The sequence below is a fragment of the Oxyura jamaicensis genome, chromosome 1, assembly GCF_011077185.1.
Source record: "Oxyura jamaicensis isolate SHBP4307 breed ruddy duck chromosome 1, BPBGC_Ojam_1.0, whole genome shotgun sequence".
NCBI classification, from domain to species: Eukaryota; Metazoa; Chordata; class Aves; order Anseriformes; family Anatidae; genus Oxyura; species Oxyura jamaicensis.
Window position 1 is genome coordinate 40,171,068 of NC_048893.1, and position 26,470 is coordinate 40,197,537.

The 26,470-nt window shown below is 43.0% G+C and overlaps 1 long non-coding RNA gene across 1 annotated transcript; it reads left to right on the top strand.

Annotated features, from left to right (window-relative positions):
• The first annotated feature begins 8,639 nt into the window (after positions 1–8,639).
• Positions 8,640–13,229, top strand: LOC118160381. The gene is made up of 3 exons (XR_004747449.1): positions 8,640–8,732; positions 10,756–10,870; positions 12,107–13,229. It is a non-coding gene; the product is annotated as an uncharacterized LOC118160381 (long non-coding RNA).
• The last annotated feature ends 13,241 nt before the right edge of the window (positions 13,230–26,470 follow it).

A 26,470-nucleotide genomic window follows, 5' to 3' on the forward strand; every position in this document is an offset into this window, starting at 1 on the left:
CCCACTGCTCTCCTGCACCAGGCCGGGCTCCTGGCCACCAAAATTACTCTCCTCATGTGAAGAAGGCCTACATCGAGGGCTGCATGCATAGGCCAGCATGCATGGGCCAGCTAGAGGCCTTTGAAGATGTGTACTCCCCAGCCGTCCCCACCCCTCCTGGTTTGCTCTTGGAGTGACCTTGCTCTTTGTCCCTGTCCTCTGGGGTGGGCACCCCTCAGAGGGGTGTCCTTGAACTCAGCATACCTGGTCTGGTTCACACGGACTGTCCGTCAGAGAAGTGTGACCACTGCACCACATATTTCATCTTGTTACGACATTTGCTTTATCTCAGGAATGCTTTCTGTTAAGGCAAGCCCTAGGTTACAAACTGATTAAGCTCAGGTTTTTTTTTTTTTTCCTCCTTAGGAAAAAAAGCTTTCCTGCAACATAAATTGTAACAATTAATAGCATTTTTCTTCCCTTTGGCACTTAAAAAACGTGTAAGCATAAAGAATTATTGCCAAATATAGAATTGAAGATACAAAGAACCTTAATTAATTTTCCAGAATTATTTACTGTGGGGGAATCAGTGGGAGGTGAGAGGGAGAGCTTCCCCCTGCACTTCATTTTCGCTAGCTGTATGTGACAGTGGCTCTCTCAGCGTGACTCTTTCTGGTGAGCATGCTCAGAGGGAGCTGGAAGCTGGCTAGACTGTGACGGATGGTGCCAAACCTCTATTGTTTGGCTGAAGATGGGTATTTTGGTGTGGTTTCGCTTTAAAAACAGCTATCCTCCACACTTTCCACGCTCTTTGAGGCCCAAGAAAAAATCCTGGTGAGGCAGAAATCACAGGAAAGGTAACCATGTACTGAGTGTAAGTCTACCATCACTCTGAGACAGCTTCTTTAGACTGAAAAATTGGAAATATTTCCAGGTCTGGGTAGGCACTGCAGGCGAGGCACTGCTGGAACACGATGCCCCAGGACAGACAATTCACCCTAGAGCAGACAGACGCTGTGGGCCACGTACAAGACCAGTCCGCCCAGCCCTCCAGTGAGGCTTACATTGGAAATGCTGGCTGCAGCAGGAATGTTGGCTGGGGTAGAGGCATGCGTTTCAGTACAGCGTATCCGTGCCAGCAAAAGCCGTAGCGTAGATGCAGTCATGCTAACAAAAAGTGCTCTTGCCAGCACAGCATATACAAAGTACAACAGCAACAGAGCCCCTTTCCAGCTCTTGGCATCTATGTGGGGGATTGAACCAGGAGCATCTGCTGTTCCTGTGCAAACTGAGGAGCAGAAGCCTTGACGGCTGCTTTATCCACTCTGAAGGTGTAACACACCTGCCAGTGGATGCTGGCTGCTGTGGCTGAAGCCTGAGCACAGCTGCAGGCAGCAGCAGCTTTCAGTGGCAGAGCATGCTGCTCTTCCAAGCAGGGAAAGGCTTTGTGTGCACGGGGAGCTGGGTTCCTGGTGTGCACTGGTGTGCCTGTACTAGTGTCTGGTCTCCGAGTGCTCAGATCAGGGCTGATCCCTGTTATTGATAAGTCCTTATAAAAACCCTGCCAAGAGCAGTAAATGTTACTAAAAAGCCACTTGGCACAAATCATGACCAGCTGGCTCCCACAGACTGAGCTGAATGGTACCAATGATTTCTTCAAACTGAGCACCCCCAAAGGCCCTGCAAAATACACCCCCATTGACAGGTTCCTGGGGCTGGCACAGCGTGAAAGCCAAAGAGGTCTCAGGGAGATGAGATTTCATCTTTTCTTGGGAACCAGATACCCTGTAACAAGGGCTTACCTTGTTAGAGGCTACCAGGTGCCAGGGGGAGGGAATTTGCATTCACTAGGCAAATGCAAATTCCACTGAGGAGCTTAAACTCGTAAGGCTCTTATGGAAAATAAACATCCTGGTTAGCAAGAGAGGCTGGAGAGTTGGTGCTAAGTATAACCATTGGGCACTTAGACCTCAGACAGCAGAGATGGTGTTAATGGATAACTTGATACCCAAAGTGCTGGAGAAAACCTCAAAAGTCCTTTTGAAAGGAGGTACAGAACTCTGTATGTGTAAGATAAGGAAGGAGGCCAACAAACACGGCTCTATTTAAGTCACTCGGTGTGATTTAAGAGATGGAAAGAGGATTCTGAAAGCTGGTGAGGCTGCAGGAGACCCTGCTTCTAAAGGTAACAGGATTCTCATCTTCCTGACCTGAGATGCAGGATACAAGCAGGACAAAAGGAGTTTATTCTTACTGAACAAGTTACCACTTGAGCAGACAGAAGCAGAGGCAGAGCCCTTATTTCTATTATACTCATATATTCAACCATTTTTCTGGATAAAGCATATGCTTTTGGGAAGGGGAAGGATGACAGGGCAGTGCCTAAGTATTGCCAGACCCTTATTTGAGAAGCTCTCCCAGCAGTAATAATAATAATAATAATAATAATAAATATCTGTTTAGATCCGGGGGAAATGGGAGACTGAACAACCTGGACAGTAGGACGTGGACACTGCTAAGACACTGATAGTTTCCAATGCTGGTAAAACTCAGCTCCCTGACACACGAACCTCCATGGTGTGTCTGGTTTAATATCACATCAAGTCTTTGCACAGCAAGCCTGGCCAATTGTGGCCTTCTCCTCCCAAGAGAGGGTAAGTTCTTGCTCCTTTTTGCATCAGAGATATTTTTTTTTCTTGTACGTATTGTAAGAAAATGCATGCATTCTTATATGTATCTTTTTAAGTATTCAGTTTAATACAGTATAGGAGGCCTGAGTCGGTGCTACCTTAGTGCTTGAAATCAGGAGGACACTAAAATGAATAAAGATATGCAATGAGTTTTTGGGTTTGCTGGCTTTTTTACTTTTGTTGTTGTTGTTAACTTTGCACAAGTGGAAAAGACTACAGAAAGTGCAAGGCCCTAGAAGCTGCAGTGCAGTGAGATCTCAATGTTAAGTCTGTACAGGACTCTATACTCTAGCTTTGCTCTAAAAATAAACCAAAACTTCATCATCTAAACCCCTGACTGTGCTATGGCTCATCTTTGTTGTTCTCTTCATTATGCAAAAGTGAGCTTTGTAGAGGAAGCATCAAATCAAGTTTCTTCAGATAGCAGCAGAAGACAGAAGGAAGCAGCCCGATATAGAACCAAATTCATTATATGCGTGGAAGTAGAACGGATGTATTTAGATAACAAACAAATTATGTATGCTATTAAAAAAAAATGATATATTTTAAAAGTGGTTCCATGTCTTAGCATTTGGGAGGAATGTTAAGAAACTTTCTAGTTCATGAACTTCTGAAGACCCTGTAGTTGAGTTGACAGGGGGAATTTTGGAAGGGTTACTTAGCAGATCCCAATCTGTTAGTAACCCTTTTCTAATGTAAACTCTGAAAATATCCACTTGGGCAATGCTCTTTCTCTGTGCTGTTCCCAGGAAGGGAAGAATCGGGAGCAAATGTACCTGTGGATGGCAGCTTCAGGTTTAGTGAGCAAGAGAGTTACCTGATGAGCTGTAACACAAAAAAGGAGCATACCAGGCATTAATACAAGTATGGGCACCAAAGAGGTTGTATGAGACAATTGGTTTCATGAAGGTCAGGAAGGTCAAAGCCCTGGAGCTAATATTAGTGAGGAATCTAAAGGAATTTCAAGAATTCATAGATTGACAGAGTGGTTTGGGTGGGAAGGGACCTTAAAGATCGCCCAGTTCCAACCCCCTGCCATGGGCAGGGACACCCCCCACCAGACCAGGCTGCCCAAAGCCCCATCCAGCCTGGCCTTGAGCACCTCCAGGGGTGGGGCATCCACAGCTGCTCTGGGCAGCCTGTGCCAGAGCCTCACCAACCTGAGGGAAGAATTTCCTCCTAATGTCTCATCTAAATTTACCCCCTTCTAGTTTAAGACCATTCCTCCTTGTCCTTTCACTACACTCCCTGACAAAAAGTCCCTCCCCAGCTTTCCTGTAGGACCCCTTTTTAGGCACTGGCAGGCTGCTGTAAGGTCCCCTCGGAGCCCTCTCTTCTCCAGGCTGAACAACCCCAGCTCCCTCAGCCTGTCCCCACAGGAGAGGTGCTCCAGCCCCTGATCATCCTCGTGGCCCTCCTCTGGACTCATCCTAACAGGTCCATGTCCTTCCTGTGCTGGGGGCCCCAGAGCTGAAAGCTGGCTCCAGGTGGGGTCTCAGGAGAGCAGAGCAGAGGGGGACAATCCCCTCCCTCACCCTACTGCCCACGCTGCTTTTGGTGCAGCCCAGGACACAGTTGGCTTTCTGGGCTGCAGGCACACATTGCTGGATCGTGTCATGTTTGGATGAGGTTTTCCCAAGTGAGATGAGAGAATTGGCCTATGTGATTTCCTAGTTGCTGCCTGTGGAATCTGTTCACAGATAGAATGGATAAGAAGGTTATGAGAAATAGTCAGCATGGATCAAACATGTTGAATAGCTGTGTTGAAAAGGTGAGAGACACAAGTGCAATACACACTGACTTTGTTAATAATTTTGGTGCCATCACTCACAGCATTGTCATTTGGAAACTGAAGAAAGGTGGGCTGGAGAAACAACTGTTAGGTGGATTGAAAAGCAGCTGAACCTCTGGGCTCAAAGTGTAGCTCTAGTTGGTGGCCATTTATGAGAGGAGTACTGCAGAAGTTTAACATTTTCAACAACAACCTGATTGCTAACACAAAATGAACCATCAGAAAATTTGTAAAAGGTATTTATTTAGAATAACTGGCTGATGAGATGAGAGGCAGAGCTTCAGTCCAAGACATAAGGACTAGACTAACCTAAAGAGCTTTAATGGTTTGAAAAGGAGAAATGCAAAGTTTTGCATCTGTGGCAGAATAACCCCATGCGTCAGTACAGGCTTGTAGTAGCCATGCTAAAAAAGCCTATGGCTGTGGTGGATGAGTGCTGACAGGACATTTTCGCTGCAAATAAGACAACACACATACTGGGCTACGTTAGGAGGGACATTGCCAGCAGATTTAGGGAAGGCAATATTCCCCTTTACGTAGCACTTGTGAGGCTATACCTGACATACTGTGTCCATCAGGGACCCTCTGCTCAAGAAAAATATGGAGAAATGAGATGATCCTATAAGGGGCTGCTACAGTGGGCAACAGCAAAGAGAGGCTGGGAGAGCTGGGCGTACTGAGAGCAGACGAGCAGGCTGTGGAGTGATCTAATGGCAGTCTTCAGCTACTGGAAGAGCAGTTATGAAGGTGACAGAGCCAAAATTTCCTCAGCAACATCTGATGGTATAACAAGGGGCAAAGTCCATAAACTGAGCTTTTGGAGGTTAGAGCTGGCCATTGGGCAGAACTTCCTCACAAGGAGGGTAGTGCAGTGCTGCAGCAGGGTGCCCAGAAACGTCAGATCTTCATCCTTGGGATGCAAAACTGTCCTGCTTTGAGCAGAACGTGGGACTAGATGGCCTTTAAAGGTGCTTTCCAACCGATATTTCCATGATCCTTTGGCTTTAATTTCAACAGCAGTTCAGTCTCTGAGTAACTTAATATCTCGTTTTATTTTGATTTGTTTTATTTTCTAAGAAAATATGGATGAAAGACTCAGCTGATCTCTCTCTCTATATCAGTGTGAAATTGAGACAATACATGTTCATTGAGCATCTTTTCCCTCCCCAGACAAGAACACTTACCCTGAAATCATCAGGTGGGCAGAAGGTCAGGAATGTGGTGTGTGAAAGCTGGGAGTATGGTCCATCATACTCCTTCCCTTGCTCTTTCTGGCTGGTATAAGTTATTTAATTTATACCTTAGTAAAGTGATGCTTGTTGCTCTGAATTTTGATAGGTGGGATGGACTGGGTAATAGTCTTTACTTGTTTTCATTACTGCCCAGTATAATTGCAGTTAATAAAAGTAATGATTTCTTAAAATGCACTCTGTGCATTGCAGCTGTCCTCAGGCAAGGGGACAGCGTGTCTGTTTAAACGCTCAGGCTTTAAAGCAATAGCAGAAGTCTGATACTCTCTTCTAAAACATGTAAGAGGAGAAAGAAGCATATATGTTGCTGAGAGCAGAGTTTTGAAATTATATTCCCTCTCTTTCTCTGGTTTCCTACATTCATCTATCCACCCACTCTCTTTCTAAAATGAAAAGAAAAGGGAATGCTTTGGGCTTTTGGGTATTAGTGACTTCAGCTGAGCCACTGGGATGAGATCAAAGGCTCGTGGGAAAATGATGAGCTAGTCTTTCTCCAAGTAGAAGCACAGGAGCAACCCTCACCAGAGTCTGCAGGTGTTGCAGTGGCATGAACACTTTCGCCCAAATTCATCCCATCTCATTTTAGGCATTTAACAAGGCGCCTGGATTAAGAGTCTCATTGTCTTAAGCTCAGCTGTTGACAAGGAACTCCAGAATGCAATTTAGTCCTCCTACAACCTGAATTGCTCTTACCTGTCTCCCTCTTTAAGGAAGCTTTGTGTGACAAATGTAGACTTTTTGGTTTGGTTTGGTTTGCTTGTTTGTTTGTTTGATTGGTTTTTGTTTATCAGCTTAAAAGTCAGAGTCTAAATTTTTTTGTCTATGTAAAGTTTATGAGATGTGGTTAATTCTTCTGGCTGACTGCTTCAGTGGGGTGAGTCAGCTCTGGCCTGACACATGCTGACACACACTGCCCACACAGTCTAGAGGACACTACAGAGGAAACAAAAGAGCTATTAACCTAAGTGACTCTGTTGTGGACACATGAGGTAAGCTAAGGGAGTAACGTTTAAGCTTGTAAAACAGCTTCATGAAGGGCTTTTTTTTTTTTTTTTTTTTTTTTTCCTTCCAAGTGAGCCAGTACAGCAGCTAAATGCTGTCAAAATGCTGCAGCTCTCCCTCCTTCTTTTTCCTTCGGAGACATCAGACCTCATACTCATCAGATCTCATACTGTGAGAGCAATATGATTTGTCATGTTGGTTGTGCATAAGGAGCAGACATACTTCCAAGATTTCCATGAGCTTCCTTGTGCAGGTATGCGCAACTCTGTCTCCATTGTTGTAGCCCTTTTAGGTCACCTCCTGTTAAATATTTCCATAGCAGGTACTCATCTTGGATCCTCTTGGACCTCAGCTGCAGTGTTTGAGAAGGTCTGATTCAATCATGTTATTTCCCAGCATCAGGTACAACATCTCCAAACACTTCTGAAAGATGTCACAGCCCTTTCTTCTGCCTTCTCCCATTCCAAGATATGTAGTGATGCCTCCCCTTCTGTTTACCACTCTCACTTTTTTCTTTTTTTTTTTTTTCCCTTTTATTTATTTATTCATTTTATTTATTTATTCATTTTATTTATTTATTTATTTATTTATTTTTCTGGAAGTGCTAGCTCTTCTGTACTTTAAGTGAAGTATATGTTACCAGTTTATGGATGGAAACAGAAAGGGGCACTATGAAGACAAGTTTCAGCTGTGACATCATGAAAGCTTTTTCAAAACTGTGACTTGGATTTCTACCTCTTGACTTCAGCAGGCACCTAAGAAAGGTGCCAAAGAGCCTGGCCAGTAGAGCCGCTTCCAGGTGCTATTTTTTTGTTGTTGTTGTTTTGTTTTATTTTATAATTGCTTCAGGTACCACCAGAAAGTGTCTATCTTTCTCTACTGTCCATCTTCCATAGGTCAGGACTGGACCACGCTGTGATTCCTGAGGTGCTAAAGGTTGTCTGCATCCTGGAAATCCTCTTTCCCACTGTGAGCCTGGAAAACACATTCCAAGCCTCAAGAGTTGTTCCTATAAAATAAAGGTGTTGATACCCATAAAAAATGTTGGCTTTCCTGTTCAGATATCAAAACATAGATTTAGCTTTTGTTTCATACAGTTACCCACTTGTTTGAAGTTGAAAGCACATGCTGAGTGTTTCCTTCTTTTCCTTTTTTCAGTGTATAGTGCTTGCCTGTAAAAAAGCATCTTTAAGTGTAGGAAATCCTTTTTCCTTTCATTGTCCATCCATTGGGCATGTCATTCATTTCTGTAAACAAAAACATAATTTTTTAAAAAAGTGGAAAAACCCAAGTGCTTCATTGCATTAACTCATTTTTTACCTTGCAGTAGATTGTGTTTACCTCATTTTGCAACGTGTAACACTCCTGAAACTTTCCACATGTCCATGGGGTATCCAAAACCCCTTGGGGACTCCAGGCAACAGACTGATCGGCGACATCTTGGAGTGCTGGGTAAGCCTGGCAGCAGAGGGAGTAGGTTCCTATTCAAGGAACGTCATCTGGAAGATGGAAATTGTTAAAACAAAACAAAACAAAAATTACATGTACATAAATTAATAATTTATGTAGACAGAATTAATAATTTATATAGACAGAAATGAGCTGTACAGAAATAGTTAACTCTTGCAGTACTTTGTTGCAGAGCTGTTCTGTGGGTATGGGCTCTCAACCCCTGGGACAGGTAGCTGGGCTGTGGGGTGGTCGGGGATGCTGTAACTCCCCAGGTAGTGCTGTCAGCTGCAGCATCTCACCTCCTGGCCATACAACACAGGAAACCCAGAGAAGCTGTTCTGCCTCCAGCAGCTTGTGCAGGGCTGATCCAGCCCATGGTGGTGTTGTTTTGTAGGGTTACAATGACAACAAGGTCTCTGGAGTCAAGTGTTCCCGCATGACTTTGAAGTGTATTTTTGCTTTTTCATAAGTAGATGGCTATCTTGTTTCCCCAGAGAAGAACAGATCATGGTTTCTCTTCCCAAGGACACCCATGTGCCTGTGTGCAGGAAGGAAACATCTGTGGAGGTGAGCAGGGATGGTGGGGAGCTTTTGTTCTCTGCTGGTTTGAGGGAATTTATTGCAAGACACTGGAATGCTTCATATAAAGTATGAGATGTGCTAATGTCCTGATACTCAGAAGTACTTCTGGACTAGGGTTTTCAATTTGTTTTACTTGTTGCTTGTTGTGCACGAGATGCTTGAGAATATTAATTGGAGGGGTCAGAGCTGCACCTGCACTGCACCTGGGTGGTGGCCATCAGCCTCTCTGGAGACCAGGCCTGTGTCCGATGCAGGCCATTTCCAGGGGACATGGCAGGACCTGGAAGGCATCAACACTCAGTGTGAGTGGCACCCACACTCTGTGTGACACCTGCACGTCATGTGGCACCACCAGGCCACGTGGTATGAATGGTGGTTCCAGGACCTCTGTACGTTCCCGGCCTCTCCTCTCCCCAAGGACCATTGCCTTCCTTATCCATTAGATTATGGAGTTGGTCCAAAATGCTTACAGTGCCAAAGGGCCTATTCAAGATGATAGGAACCCTGAATCCTACCTGTCAAGACTGGCTCTTAGCAAATGTCTCCTTGGAAGTCAGAGCTGTGGGCCTAATCTGGCAGTCACTGCTTTCAGGCTATGTCATTGGAAGAGCCCAGATTTGCCAGTAGGAGGATGTCAGGAGGGAATTCTGTGGCATTTCTAATCCCAATTGCCATAAATTGTAATAGGATTTGTAATGTTTCTGCTGTTTGAATGTGTGGTTTGGCATTTTTTTTTTCTTGTTCTGGTGTTTTCTCCATTTTTTTTTTTTTTTTTTTTTTTTTCTGAGTAGAAATGCATACTTAGGAAAGAATACTCTGTTTTATGAAATTGATCAGGAAGTGAACAACAACAAAAGACAAATCTGTTAGGGACTGGCCCCATTCTGAAGTAATTCCAGAATTACAAATGTTCCCTGGTGCCCCTTTGGTATCTCTTTTCCAGGCCTGACAGCTCTATTACATGTAGGCATTTTCTTCTTCCCAGCATGTAATGGCTGAGATGAAACACTGTTAAATATAATCAAACATATTTAGGAGATACTGTCTGCCACAGTGCTGGTGTCTATAATGATGGAAGCACTTAAGAATGGCACTGAAAAACAGAACTCAATTTTTCCAAGTGTGGCACACCAGTGATGGCTCAGTGATGGTTCTGTTAAAATGAAGCTCTGTGCCCGACTTAAAAATTAGGCATCTGGGATAGTACTTATTTCCAGATTTTTTTCTTTTCTTTTCTACTGTCTGAAAATGGCCTCTAACTTTACTATGATGATTTAAAAATACACCAGAAATGTATTTTCCTGCAGAGCTATTCATTCTGCCTTAAGAATACAGAAAAAACAGATGGGACTCATTTTCTCTTACTTGGTCCAAACAATTCAACAGGTGGGTTATTTTCCTTACCAGCGGTTGGACTCCCCACTGTTCTTAATTGGATTATTTGGATAAATAAACTGAACCAGCTTTGGACCTTTATTAATCATACACCTGAGGCAGAAAATGCAGAAGTTAATGGAAAGAAAGGATGTCTGGTCTGGTAAGAAATGAGCTAATGTTGCTTTACTATGAAAAGGCATCAAGTTCTTCTAGCCTAAAATATATATATATATATTTTCAGCATAAATCTCCAGGTTTATTTCTGTTATGGTTAGATGAACACCAAAAAGTGAACAGGTTGGAATACAGTTTGGGAGGAAAAAAGAAGGAAGAATTATTATAACTACCTTAACAGCTTACAGATGTTCAGTAGGCATATAGGTGTCTCTTGTTTCAGAGAGATCTCTTTACTATTTTGCCCATTTAAAAACTCATTTCTCGTTTTGAGGCTGTGTCTCCCTTAACTATGGTTGGAGGAAAACAGGTTACAGTATAGCATGTAGCAAAAGAGGATAAAAAAATATGAAGCAATGGAACAAAACTAGTTTCCACTACAGAGGGGGAAGGAAAATTTTCAAAAAGTGAAACGATGAAACAACATAGGATGGTCATTCTCTTTCTTTTCCTTCAGAGGTGAGTGAATTACCAGTGTGAGGCTGCACTGAGATACACAATAGGACTGATGCTATGACGGAGTGGAAGTAGGAGTAGGACTGAACCATCCCCTGTACCTGATGATGGAAGGTGTAAGCGGCATCGCTGTGTTATCCCAGCATGCAAGTAAACATGCATTGCAAACAGATCATAGAATCATAGTATATCCTGAGTTGTAAGGGATTCACAAGGATCATTAAGTCCTACTCCTGACTCCACACAGGGCAACCTAAGAGTTAAAGCATATGTTTAAGTGCATTGGTCAAACACTTTTTGAACATCAACAGGCTTAGAGTCATTATCATTTCCCTGGGGAGCCTGTCCCAGTGCCCGACCACCCTCTGGGTGCAGAACCTGTCCCTAACCCCTAGCCTGACCCTCCCCTGCCCCAGCTCCATGCCGTTCCCTGGGGTCCTGTCGCTGTCCCCAGAGAGCAGAGCTCAGTGCCTGCCCCTCTGCTCCCCTCATGAGGGAGCTGCAGGCCGCCATGAGGCCTCCCCTCAGCCTGCTCTGCTCTGGGCTGAACAAACCCAGGGACCTCAGCTGCTCCTCACACATCATCCTCTCTAGACCCTGCACCATCTTCATAGCCCTACTGTGGGCACATTCTAATATTTTTATGGCTTTCTTATGTTGTGGAGCCCAGAACTGCACACAGTGCTCAAGGTGTGGCTGCACCAGTGCTGATTATACTGGGACAATCACTTATTTTGGCTGGGGAGCTATATTGTGCTTAATGCACCCCATGAAATCTCTCTCTCTCTCTTTTTTTTTTTTTTTTTTTTTTTTTTTTTTTTTTTTTGGTCTGCTGAAAGCTTCTGTTTGCTCAGATCTGTTGGCTTGGCTACTCCTGAACCTCTCCTCCTCATTTCAGTCCAAGTGAGCAGAGTTAACCAATGCCTACAAATGGAGTTATTTAGACAAAGAGAAGTGGTTGAGGAGATGCTCCCCTGAGAAGCAGGGAGAGTGGTGACAAGTGGTTGGCAGTAAGCTTAGAGCAGTAATCTCTTTGGCTGGCACAGCTGTATTTGTCCTTGGTATCAAGCCCTCCTGTGAATTTGGCCCACTGAATTTATCACCCTCTTAGGGTGGAGCTGGTTCCAGCTGTGAATTTGAAGAGCAGGCCTATAATTTTAATGTTTTTACTGATGCCTTCAGTTAGAACTGCATTAGAACAGTTAGCTATGGTATGTCAGAGAATAGCCACGTCTGTGAGAGCAGGTTTTGTCAAGCGATTGTCTTATTTGGTATATAAAGTGCTTACTAAAAATTAGTCAAGTCGTGGAGGATTGTGTAGGTAATTATACTGTGCTATAATTTGTCTTCAGATTAGATGCTGTGGGAATCAAACCGAGCAGAGTGCCCTACTTGACAAAAGGTGGAGGAAATGACACTGCACAAGGTCATGTTGTTTCTGGACAAAGCATTTGTCACAGCTGCAGAATTGTTCTGTTTTGGATGAGAAGGGTAATGTATATTTTTAATCAAATATTTAAGAAATTGTTCCCGATATGAATGTATTCTGATGAACACTGTGTACCAGTCTTTGCTAATGTTGACTGTCCCTGTGACCTTGGGTGAATTATTGCATCTCTTCATGCATATCCCCATCTAGGTCTTTCTCCTGGCGATGGGGTGAGGATTCATTAGCTAATGTTTACAAAGTGTTTTGAAGACATAAATACTGCTATTACTTTAATGACTCTAAATTTCATAAGATTAAGAGGGCATCTTGCCCTTTGCACCCTACTCACCAACTGTGGAGTGCAGTAACCATCCCACAAATAAATGCATCATTCACATCAATCTTACACATAGCTGTTATCTGCTACGACAATTCTTTATATATCTACATGGTCATTGGTTGTCCAATGTCTACACGTGCCTAATCTTTTATAGCAATTAAGGGATAAATTGTGTTCATTTTTACAAAAAAAAAGTTTACACTGGAGATGAAATATTTTTCACAGAGGAAGTATTTGTTGCTCCAAGTGACTACAGCATGATTTTTTTCTCAGTCAGGACAGATATATACTCTCAAGTCCCTCATTTTCCAGGCAAACAGCAGAATCTTATTTAGACCTGGGAGCACAATTAAAATGGTGAAAGATTGAAATATGTAAATTTATTTTATGCTGAATCTCCAGAAGACATTGGCAGCTATGGTAGCCATTGTTGTGTTTTTTCTGTCCTTTCAGACTAATACTCCCCAATGCTGTCCTCTGTTTCTCATGCTGTGGCTTAATATGCTACAGGAGATCTCTCTAGCACTGCGAGGCAATAGAAGTCTTGATGAGAGCCACTGAGAAAGAGTAAATGCTCATAAAAGTCTGAAAATCCTACATACTGCTGAACCTCAGATTTCCACCAACTCTTAGCGTACTTTAACATTGCTTTGATTTATATCTTGATGTACAGTCCCTGTGCTAATGTTAAATAAGTGCAGATTTATTGTTCGTGACTCCATTTCTTCCATTTTTTTATATTGACGTTGTTTCCACCATGAGCAAGGGAAGGTTACGGGGCGATATGGGGAACAATGGCTGGGTGTCTGGCATGGCATCAAATGTGCCACGAAGGGCTGGATATCACTACTCATCTTCACCAAGAAGGATTGCCAGGAAGGAAGACCAGGAAAACCATGATTACAAGACCAAAGCTGAGGAGACAGGTTTTTTGGTTTTGCTGCCATCTAGCAGAAGATAGACAGTCTGACACACACACACACTGGGACAGAGAAGTGAAGTAGATCCCTGGGACAGGTGGGGGATAATAATGTGGCATTGGGCTGAGGTCTGAGCTGCACGTTCTGGCCTAAGGGCTCTGGGTCTTGCCAGGTGACTGCTAAAAGGTGGCTTGGTTTTGGAAGAGTAAGCTGCTATTCCCTCCTGCTTGTGTTTTTTTTGCCTTAACAAGCAAAGTGTCCCACAAGGGCAGTTAAGCTGAAGGAGATATGTGGATACAGATAAAGAGACTGAGAATTCAGATTTACCCTCTGAAGACAAACCCTCCCAGCAAAAACCCCATATCTTCTGTCCAGGCATGCAGAGCACACACCCTTCCCACCCTTACCATAGTCCTCACGGGCAGCTGTGACAGAGTTGCCTTACAGCAGTCTCTTGTGCTACCTAAGGATGCTTTTCCATAGCCTTTTGAAGCGTAGAGAGATAGTGAATGCATTTCACCCTACACCCGTGATCTGAATTGAACAGATACAAAAGTATCAGCCCTTTTTTGAGCCTGGTCCTTAGAGGCTTTTCTCACATCTTGACCCCACGTGATTTTTTTCCGGTACACCTACAGGTTCCCTCCTGCTGCAGGTGCATCTCTGGAGAAAAAATCAAGCCCATTAGCCTTTTTCCTGGGGAAAGGAAAGCACTCCTCATGTGTGCAGAACACATTTAAAAATAATCAATTAATATTAAGTCACCTTGGTCTAGGTTTGGTCAGGGCTCATGCTGACAAATGCTAGCTTCTAAAGCATTTTGAGCAAGTCATTAGGTGACTCTCAGTTTATACCGCTTTATTATCTGAATGGTCATGAACAAAGCTTAGTTATGTAATGATCATGTTAGGCTGCTAAATGAGTTTCCTTTCTTGTATTCATTAATCCTGCTTTCCTCTTTCTTGCAATATCATTTTCTCCTGCAGTATACACTACTCTCACAGAGATAGATAACTAGATCTTGCAGACAGTCATTTATGGTCTCTGTTCATTAGTTCACAGGCAAAGGAAGCTAAGCAGACTCTACTCTGACTTCCCTTTTGTTCATTGGAAACTGAACATTTATCATGGTTTTGTTGCTGAGGGAAAGTTCAATTGCTAACGTAACACAGACTAGAAAATCACAGAAAGATAAATGCCTCAGGTTTAGGAACAACTGAGCTCAGATGTATTCTCAGGGGAAGGGAAAAAATGCTAAACATGATCTGAGGTTATTGAAATGTGCCTATGATGCCAACAGTCATTATGAGGGTCATAGAATCATAGAATCAGTGGTTTGGGTTGGAAGGGACCTCAAAGCCCACCCAGTTCCACCCCCCTGCCATGGGCAGGGACACCTCCCACCAGACCAGGCTGCCCAAAGCCCCATCCAGCCTGGCCTTGAGCACCTCCAGGGATGGGGCATCCACAGCTGCTCTGGGCAGCCTGTGCCAGGGCCTCACCACCCTCTGAGGGAAGAATTTCCTCCTAATGTCTAATCTAAATCTAACCTCTTCCAGTTTAAAACCATTCCCCCTTGTCCTATCGTTATCTGCCTGAGTAAAAAGTTGTTTTCCATCTTTTTTACAAGCCCCCTTTAAGTACTGAAAGGCTGCCAGGAGGTTCCCCCAGAGCTTTGTCTTTTCAGGCTGATGTAGGATTTTGTAGCTATGTTCAAACTAAGGATTAACCAGATCCCCCAAACTGAAAGTTAAACTTTAATGGAAACTGAGGTAGGCTGAGATACAGAAATACACAGACAAATCACCCAGGTACCTATAAGGGTACGCAGTAGTGGTGTTCATTGCATGATCAAAAGTAGGTCCTCTTTTTTTGCCAGATCAGATTAGACCGAGGTGTTTTGTTTGTTTGTTCTAAAGATAAAGTGAGGAGTTCCAGTTCAGCACCTCCAGAACCACAGTGCTTGTCAGAATCCAGTTTATCAGGATGTCATTTACCAGGGCCACCGGCACTGGTGGACTACATGTCACCATGTGAACGTCCACCTTCAGGCTGGCAGGGTGATGGGCTGGAGGAAGGGACCTGGGGAAGGAGGGTGTCTAAGACACCGTCATGGTCCATCAGGATGTGTGAGGCTACTGGGAGGAAATACCTGGGTGCCATGGGACACAAAACTGGGGATGCTGGGTTTATGGGAAGGAACTCACTGCCCCTCCTCTTAGTCCCCCTTTAATTTGCAGCAGGGTCATTCTTAAAACGTGGTTTTATTGCACAAACCTTCTTCAACTATTTGTTTTTCATCAGATCCAGTAAATCAGAGAGGAATGGTGTCTCTGCTCAGTGTACACCAATAACCTGCCCTGAAGAGCTCTCTGCATCTCATGTGGTGCCTGCAGCACAGCGACATGGCTGCCTGCTGTCTTACATGGGACTCGGTGGCCTCAAGATGTACCTTGACCAAAGGGCAAAAATTAAGAGATTCTGGCTACTATGATTTATAACTGCAATAACTGGTGGGTATTACAAAATCATTTGTGCTCTGACTCCAGAATTTATGTGCTCTGTATGTCCCACTAATTCACACTCCACCTATTGTTCTCATGTTTTTGGGGCTGTGACTGCTCACAGAGACATCCCACTCCATCCTAGCAGAACTTTATGGTTAGCCTCTGCGCCTTTCTCTTTGCAATTAGAAGAAAAACATTAATTAAAGCTTAGGTAAAATAAATGACTGTAACCAGGAGAGACAATGAAGTAATAATTTAAGCTTCAAAAATATAGCTTTCAAAACATGCCGTAACACCCAAGTAATTGTTTTAAGTCCAGTAAAGTTAAACCAAATAGAGTTAAGTTTGTAAATACATGGATGTCTCATGCTGCATAAAAGTGCAGTTAAGCCATCCAAACAATGTTATCGTGGCAGTACAATTATGATTGAAAAACAGATTAGAATAAATTGATTTTTGCATCAACCTACTTTTGCATTTGCAATCATTTCAGTCTTTCTAAAGTCCACCTCAGTGCGTGTTTCCTTTATGGACTGGGAATTCCTGGGAGCTCTGGGTAACGTTCCTGTTTTATCCTCACCAAATCAGGACTGGCTGAATTAGGGTTATTTTGCAGTCAGAGAGTTGTACCTGTTATCCAAGCATTCCCTCCAAAAGCAAAGGCTCTGTAAAACTAGATGTCAATCAGATTCAAAGAAGATAGATTTATGTGCATGCTCTTTATATTATTCTGACTTACTGCTTCTTCCGGTACTAAATCACTGAATTTCCTTGTAAGTGCTTTCTGTGATAATTTACTTACAGATAGTTTAGTGGCTGGAACTGAGCTCATCTATGCCCACACAGTCTTTGAGTGCAGGATTTTATTAGTAAACCTCTGAGTATACTGCAACTTGAATTACATTTTCAGGCCAGGAAATGTGTTTTCAGATGCGTGTATCAGGTCATGGGGCTCTCCTGCAGTACAGGATGGTTTTACACAAGCAGTAAATGCAGTTAATTAGAGGAGAGCCAGAGCTGCATCTGTCTTTTTGTAAAGGATATACAGTGTTGCCCCAAAAAAGGACAGTTTGTCCAGAGTTAGCTAACACATAGTTACTAAAATCCAATATTGGGTGACAGATTTATGGGCTACTGATAAGTGACCAAAAGCAGGAAATAGTAAAGTTCCCTAAACCACCAGTGTCTGTGTCATAAATATTTCTGTATCTTTTGAGATACATTGCTAGTATTCATTCACTGTTCAGTATGTCTTATTCATTCCTTTTAACATAATGTATTTTTCGCAGAGGAGGAAAAGATGGATTTTTCCTATGTCCTCTCGGTAAGATTTTTGCCTCCTCATTCATGCCAACAGCTCTTTATGTGCAAATAACAGACTGGACAATTTTGCTTCCAGCAGTGATTTACAGGTTCAGCAGATGTCAGCCAGGTGTATTAATGGAGCGATGCCACACAAACTGCAGCTTTTAAGCATGATGTTACCCACACTCACGCTATTTAGTCTGTTGCATGGAGGCTGATAGCTTTGTGGAAGAAGTATCAATAGCTACAGAGGAAAATGCTGTCTCAAAATTCCCAGAAGCTGAAAGCTTTTGAAAAACATAAAGAGAGAATTTAAAATTCTGCAGAAAACATGAAGGATGGCATATTTCTCTCCAAAATGGAAACCAAGAGAATAGAAATGTTTGTCTATGCCCCCTTGCTGTTGAGGTATTTCCACTCTCCGACAATCTGTAGCTGCTTGGAAAAGCTCCTGTCTGGGTAGAACCAAAATAAATGTAAGCAAATCTGGAAGAAATGTCAAGATAGTGTCATCTATGTTAATCAAACTCTTTATTCAGAAAGTACAAAAACACTCTGTTTTTAGCTTGCATAGATTTAATTTGTGGTACAACAAGGATGCTCGCTGCTCTTTGGCATACAAGTGCCACACGATAGCTCTCTAATGCTGGGGAAAAGAGCAGGGGTCCTAGATGACAGAGAATGGCATCATTTGGCAATCATAGCCTGAAAAAATATATATGTACCTGCTATAATGGGGGAAAATGAGGAGTACTGGCAGGTTGGCTGGACCCAGAGGCCTGTTTTGTTCATGCAGCTGAGCTAATGCCAGCAGTGCTGTGTTACAGGGAGCAGATCTTGCATTCATTCTGGCATGGGACAGTGCTGGAGCTTGCCAGAACCCTAAGCCAATGCAGTGACTTTCTCAGGGTCCTTCTGCAACCCTCTTACATGGGGCTGCTTATCACATACACGTGTAAAAAAAAAAAAAAAAAACATTTTTGTTAAAGGATATTTGGGTCTACAGTAAAGCAATACGGGTTTGGAAATCTAAGGCTACCATCAGTCAGGGGTAATCTGATGAGACGTTTTGTGATGCAAAACCGAGTGGCTGCAGTTTTGCTGCTACTGGGAACATGTGGATGGCTGAAATGGAGCTAAAAAGGTTTCTTGCTCAGCCTTGTAATTGGTATTTGCTTCTAAATCAGCAATCCATTCATGTGGACAAGCAGAACTTGAGCAAGTCACTACTTCTTGAGTGAAGGATGCTCCCCCTTGCCTGTCCTCTGAGATCCCCATTATTAAGCATATCTTGGACTGTTTGGAAACTGTAGGTTTCTTACAGACAAAATAATCCAAAATAATCATTTCTTTTTTTTTTTTTTTCCTTTTTTTTTTTTTTAATTTAATGTTTTATCTGAAGATTGTGTTTGTAAGCCGAACCAACTGGAAGTGCACTAAGAGCTGTGGCAGAATGGTGTTGAATAGACAAGGAGGAACACCACCAGCTGTGCTGTTAAGAGCTCTTGGAGACCATATCAGTTCTACCCCCACGTTTCTCTTCCTGTAAAATATGTCAGTCCCTGGGTAGTCAAAGAGTGGTTTTATAAGGTAGTGTAATTTCTCTGACTTAGCTAGAAAGTCCATTTAGCACTTTCTCAGCTTTACAGATGAAGTATGTTTGGTATGAATATTAATATGATTTTCCTGGCCACAGTAGATAAGGTTTGGGGCAGGCAGTTATGTGTTCACAGCAAATTGTTGCTAAGCAGATATGCTGCTTAGTTTCATACCAACTGAAGTATTTTCCACGTGCAGGGCTTCCCTTTCAGATGTGCATTTTGATGGTTTGTATTCAGAGGGTATGGACATGGAGTCACCCTGAGTTTTATTTGATCCCAGGACAAAACTACTGATAGGACAGAATTTCACTGAGATAAATGCAGTGAAAAGAATACAATGTGAAAAAATCTTACTGCAGGCATTCAAAAATGTCTTGCAATGCAACACCTTAGCCTAACTAGTGTACTACACAGTGTACTACCAGGATATTTTTCTCAGGCATTAGTGTTCTCAGCATCTCCAGATAAACCCATCGTTCTGAATTTGTTTATATAAGTCGGTCCTGATCTCCTCTTTTACTCTACTTTTTCTCCAGAAGTACAGAGATAAATCCTGTTTACCTCACTTCCTTAACTGAACTGTGCCAAATTAGTGATGCAACTCCATTAACTTCAGCACAGTCTCACCCAGGATTAGTGGCTCTGATCACCAATTCTTAAGAGAAATACATCCATTTAATCAGACCAAATCTACAAGCTGCATGAGTAAGATTTTTCCTTACCTTGAGGTCCACTTCCCCAAAATGTCATGAAGTGGCTTAGATACTCAGAGATGCTTGAGCGCCCTCAGTGGTGTGAGTGATAGCCTCAGAAAATTAAAAGCCTCAGAGAGCAAAGATCAAAGCAAACTCATTTTTTAGCTTTACTCTCCATGCAACAAATTCCCTCCCTGTAGTATGTCATAATACAAATTCTGATGTCTTTTAAGTGAGATTTAATCCAGGTCCCAAGTGGGATATTTTGTCTGCATGTGGCATGATGGATGTTCCATACGAGTGACTCACTCATCCCCCAAATCTCCTGGAATTGTGTCACTGTGCAACAGGATATTCACTGAAAAACCTATTCCTGACCAACAAACCAAAATTGTACTGTTGAGTTACAGGCTCATAAAAATAGGGGGTGACTGTGGTAAGGTTGAGTGGTGACCCTATTAAACGGAGAGCTTAAAAATGACCTCCACTGTTTTATATGTAGATACACATCAATGTTTAACTCGTGCTGTACCTTTTACTGCCTTGAAAGCAAGCACAAAAAAAGATTTGACAACTCAAACCGAAATCACAAACGGGATTTATGTATTTAAGTTAATTGATGGATTTCTGCTGATATACGAAGGAGTTCATCTAAACTAGCAAAAGTTTAATTATGAAATTCCAGTAAAATAAGTTACATAATAATATAGGAAAAGAAAAAAAAAAAAAGTATCTTTACCTTTTATTTATGGAAGCTCCACCATACTGCAACAAGGACTCAAAATGAGGCAGAAAAGCTTCTAAGAGCAGACTGACACAGAGTCATTTAATTCCTTAAAAAGCACCTATCTAACATACAAACACTTTTGGAGAACATACTGTGTGGAGCAGCCCTTTGTTACCTGAGGGACAGGACTGAAAATGTCTTTAATTTTTCTGTGTTCCCTATTGCTTTTCTCAAGAACTGCTGCAATGAGGGTAACTCCTCCTCCCTTCCAGGAGCTACTCTGCATTTCCTGTTTCTTAGTATTGCTGGTTTCTAAAGGCCAAAATAGGACAAGAAAATGGTGATATTTCCTATAGCAGAACTATTGATCTGTTCCCCATTTGGTCCCCATCTCAAAGGTTGTGACATGACATGGAAGACAAGCTTCTCCACCCCTCAGCAAGCCAGTACAGGGTGGGTAGTCCTAGATTAACTTCCTCTTTGAAATAAGGTGAACATGGGAAGGCACTTGTGCCTCAGAGGGCTATGCCTGAAACATACCACCATCTTCCAATTTATGGATTTGCTTCCAGTTGTAACATCTTTGCTATTTTATCATATTTATTTAGGGTGCTCGTTTGGTTTGCAGTCTGGGGAAGGATGAGACCCATCAGGATATGTCATAATGTAGAGATATAGCAGGAAAATACGAGAAGAGCCCAGATGTTCATATGATGGACTGTTTTTTGGAAATCCAGGATGTCTGTCAAGAAGGTTTTCAAGCTCAGTTAATATAAACAGGCAGAGGCAGCACTGTCTCCAGCTGTTGTCCAATGCTCTATGAACGAAAAAGCTGTGCCAGTTATTGCAATTCGGCAGAAGACCAGGTGAACTGTTTCAGAGGACTGTCATGAAGGAACGTCATCGTGCAATACTCATTAATTGACTGCTTGGATTTGCTGATGTTGCTCATTCTCTGAGAATTGTTTCCAAAAACCTGTGATCATCTTGCTGTTGCTTCACATTTTCCTAGGTTTAAATGGCAATGACCTAGCTTTCATTCTGCTTCAGCTGCAGTTGACTTCCTGGCTGGCTGTTGTTATTGCAAAGACTCCTGAATTGCTTTTATTATTTTCCTCCACAACATCAGTTTTAGTATAGCACCTCGTCCTCCAAAGGGCTTTCAATATCTTTTATTTATTTATTTATTTATTTATTTATTTATTTATTTATTTATTTCTCTCATATACATTTTCAATCTGCTGTAAACAAGCTATACTGCTGGCAAGAAGAAAGGAAACAGATTAGAAGGATAGGAAAGACATTAAAAAATAAATCAATTCCCAGCAGAACAGAGCTTGAGTATCTTCCGCTGTGCTTAAGCAGGTAATTGCACTCCTGGTGTGGTAATAAGATACTTCAGTGTCGGGCTGTTGGAGGTCATATGCAGACTTCCTATTATACCTCTTCCTGATAAGATTAAAAAAAAAAAATCCTATTAATTCTAGGAAATGCTAGATACAACCTGCATCAGTTTGCCAAAAGGGAGCTTTAACCAGACATGACCGGGCACAATTCCCCTCACACCCCAAGGCCTCTTGGGGCTGCCATTCAGTGAGCACTTGTGGCTGCTGCCGTCATCCTAGGAAAGGTGCTGTGCGCGTATGACGCAGAGAGTGACCACATCTCTTGTTGGAAAGAGGTTTAATAGAGCTCACTGTGCTGCTTGCCAGTCCTCTGTTTGAAGTACTACTGGAAAAGGAAAGTTCTTTTTATTCCTGTTTGGTTGTAGCTAATCTCAGTCAGGTCCTCTTTGGCCAAGGAGATGCCCAAGACAAGCCACGAGTGGTCTATCTCCCTGCTAATTACAGGCTTCACCCTTTGTGCTAACACAGGAACAGCAGTAATTAGAGCACAGAATTGCCAGTAGCTGTATGTGAACATGCAGTCAGTTTACAAGGTGATACGTTAAAGCTGATTCAAGCCTGTACACAATCTCTTTCTCATTATGGAGGTGTAATTAATCACTTTGTCTCATTATCACACTATTGGATTAAACACAGTCAGTTTAACCTTCCTCTGTACCTTGGAATCTACTCTGGCACAACAGAAGCCAATTTCCTTTGGAAAATGTGATTGAGTTTCTGCATCTGCATGGACGTGGTTCTGCAGAGATCTTTCAGTATTAAGCTGACTTCAGCCTTTCCATTAAGGACCTAAACTAGAAGAGCATGTTAAAGTTATTGCCTTCGTCCCTTTCCCAATAGCAAATCAAGCTGTCAGGGCCCTGAGAGCATCCATCCCCTTCCAGACGTCTCGTTGGCTAAGCTGAGGAGCTTAGCTGCCTGACTCATAGGCCGGCTCCTTTGCTGATAAGAGTAAGACAAAAGCTAAAAGCGAGGGCCTGCCCTTCCTCTCCCTTGGGAGCTGCTTTTCAGCTGAGGCTTTGCCACTGGCCCCACTTGGGCTGCATCACAGCTGGGGAGCAGCTATGAAAGGAGCTTCACTTGAGTGAAAACCGAGGGGTTAATGGGTAGCCCTGAAAGCCACAATCTGGAATAGCCCCAAACTCTTTAGCTCTGTGTTTTATTCTAGCAAATCAAGATTTACTGTGTCCCAGGACCTGCCTTCCTGCTTGTCAACTCATTGCACATAAGTTTTGAGCCCATTACCCAACTTCTGGGCTGAGGGCAAGGTGCAGACTGGGCTGCCCCTTCACCACCCTCCCAGATACCACAAACCAGTAACCCACCGGTTTGCATGTTATCCAGTACTCATCATTTATAGCTGGATCAGACACAAGAAAGTTAGTAGCTGTCTCCTCTCCATTTCACCTAATTAAGAAAAGTTTTGAGCTCCACAGAGAATCCCGCATTGTTGACTGGGTGTTACGATGAGTAGCAGAGATGGGCTGAGCTGGGTGCAAAATGCACCCCACTGCACGAGGCAGCCAGAAGCCACATTTATGCCCTTTCCTCAGAGCAACTTCTGCTTCCTTCACAAATATGCTGCTACAAACACCCCACAGGCAACTGAGATCAGAAAAATGGGTACATGCGGTGGGAGTGAGTCCTGTGCATCTCATAGAGTATAAGGAGCTGCTCCTGACTGCAGCTTGAGACCAGAGTCAGGCTGTAAGTTGACAGCTGTTCTGGGTACCACAGGGCATGCCAGAAAGGCCAAGGATATTGCGATGCCCTGCTGCAGCCTCACCCTGCGGGGGTGCTGAGCCTCTGAGCAAGGAGGGACAGTGACATGCTGTCAGGCACGAGGGGGAAGCAAGCACCCTGAGCTGCAGGTAGCAGGAGCAAAGGCAGAAGAAACTGAGTTGTGGATCTCCTCTAGGAAAGAACCTCCTCTAAGAAAGACATTCTGTTTCCCTTGCCCTGATAGAAGAGGGTTTTAGAGGTAGGAGGAAATGGTGCTGAGAAAAGGCAACAGTGCCAAGTACAGACAGTTTGAAGAGAACTAAAGGCAGAGGACAGGCTCCACCATATTAGGTGGGAGACACACGACTTGGCCTGGTCTGTTCCGAGTTGCCCACACCTTATTAAATGGTATCGTGATCCTGGAGATAGAGAACCAAGAGTCTCTTCTACCCAGATGACCTTGGGAGCAGCATAGCACCAAGAGCTGTGCAAGCATTGTCAGTGGTGCCTCAAAATAGCAGAACTGGGGTCTGTGTGTTGCACGAAACCTCACAGCTCTGCTGCAGTTATTGCAGATGCATCCATGTGCACCACCGGGGGCTGGCCCAGCCTTTCTGTCTGCTTTAATACATTCCATCATTTTAGCTTCTTCTCTGTTGTGCTGAAAATGCTAAAATGGCTTTCTGTTTGTTCGTTGTCATAGGGCTTGGAGAGGTCTCTTCTGCTAATCAGCTGCCCACTGTTGACTGATTCCAAGACTATTTTAATGGACCTGAGTGCAGCCCCATACCTCCACATGCAGAGAGATCTCAAGGACCAACTTCTGCTTCTTGTTATTTCATCTCTGTTTTTCCTTTTAATTTTGCCATGAAGAATTTCTCCTTGAAAATTAAAAAGGGGAAATAAGTATGACCTGTTTTTGCATGGAACTACAAAATCACAGTTTTATACGCAAAAATATAATCCAGACCAAGATTTCCTGGGCTTTGACAGACTTAAAAGGTTTATGAACCTCTGGGATTTTCTTTGCTCTCCTTAATTAAACTAGCCCCATCCTGAGAAAGTCAAAGGGAGGGTACAGTCATGTTTGCCTAGCATAGTAAGTGGCAGGGACTTTGCTATACAAATGCTGCCAGGCTGGTACTTTCTTTCTGCCCTCTGGTTTCTCCCAGAGATAACAACTCACTAGGTTCATGCAAGACTCTGCAGCTTGTACTAGCTTGAAGAAATATCCGGAGAGACTTCTGAACTGGGGGAGGAGGGAGGCTGGCGCCTGAGTGAATCCTTTTATTCTCTGCAGAGACTCCTGGAGCCCAGCCGTAGTTGCTCTGGCAGGGCACTGCATAGTTATCTGATTATAGTAAAATATATTCCCTGACTGCATCTGAAATGTTCTTTCCTCTTTAATTGTATGTGCTGGGAAGACTGAAAAAGCTTTTGCTTCCTCAGCCTCTTGAAATAATTTTTTATCAAATGCATTTTGAATTATTTTTGTGAATGTCTTGTAGACATAATGGGCTCCAATCTATGTGATTTCAGCCTCACACATGTGAAGAGGAGTCTTAAATTAAAAATCAATGGCACGTAATGGTCAGACAGCAAGAGAAAGTCAGTCCAAGACCATCAGGCTTGTACTGTGGTAGCACAAGGGCAGGTTTTGATGCTACACCAGGCTAGCAGGCTCTGACATGTCCTTAGGGACTGCCTCTAATAATGTGAGGACACAACCAAGGCTAAGGAGAAAAGCTCTAAATCATTTTCAAATCAGTGAATGTGCTTGTCTGCCTCTTTCTTAAAGCCTGCTCAACAAGGCTGCCCACATCCTTTCTCCAGCCTCACATCTCTCCTTCTTCCTTTCCCCCTGCATATCACCTCCACAAGCTAGGTCTTGTGAGGCAAGGTGCTGTTCCTGGCTGATTATAATCATTCTGCTTTTAGAGAAGTCAAAGGTTGATTTGTTCAAGGTCACGTAGTAGATGATGAGCAAAAATAAGCCCAGAACCAGGAGACAGATCCTCCTCCCCTCCAAGCCAACAAGAGCAAGTCCACTGGAGCCACTGGCATTGCACTAATACAAGGGGAGCCAGGAGAAGTGTTTGACACTCAGGGCTGAAGTATCTGCAGAGACATTTTCCATTAACATCTTCCAAATGTCCCAGTTTCAGTGCAGCTGCAGCAACTACAGGAACCCATAGCATAGGTCAGGGAACAGTGGTTTGTTTTATCTTGCCCCTTGGCAGCTCCCTCCTCAGGGCTGTGCAAGGTAGGAGCAATGTCACAGGCCCCAATGATGTTACAGTTCTGGGAATAGGAGGAAAATGACACTTACATAAAACTACAGAACTTGCACTTACTTGGGAAGAAAATTAGCCACATTTATCTCCTCTTACATTCACTCTGACCAGAGGTTCAGGATCTTCTTTGTTATGTTCATTAAATTGCCTGTGCTTTTCAGGCACACAAGGATGCTTTTAGCACAAACTAGTTGTTAGCAGTTAATCGAGATTTTAAAAGGGTGTAGGGTTATTAAATCACGTATTGGTTGCCTATTCGTGAGATACAGGAACTGTATCAGCATTAATGAACAGACTAGCAAAATCAGGGAGGTGATTCCTTCTAGATGATTTACTGTTGTGCAGTAAAATCTTTATTCCTTTATCTTTTATTCTAGGCTTTAAATATTTTCCAGTTTCCTCCTGAAATATTAAAACCTATTCCAAATTTAACTATTTCAGCTGGTGTAGCAAGTCTGTACCATGTTGTAGTATTTCACATGCATTGCAGATAGGTCTGATTCTCCTACAGGGTTTTTACTAACACACTGCATCTAGAGGGTAAGTCTGTAAACTGCTGGTTTGAAGCCATCATTTTTGAAATAAGAAAGCAACTCCTGAAAAAAAAAAAAAAAAGGAAAAAAGAAAAAAGCTTTGTGCTCCCCTCCCACCCAAATTTGAAATGTCATCTATCCAGGCAGGGTGAGAAATACCCAGCCAGAGATGAGGGAAAGGCATAAAGTCTGGCACATTGCATTCTCCTGCTGGGTGAAAATAAGAACTTTGTTTAT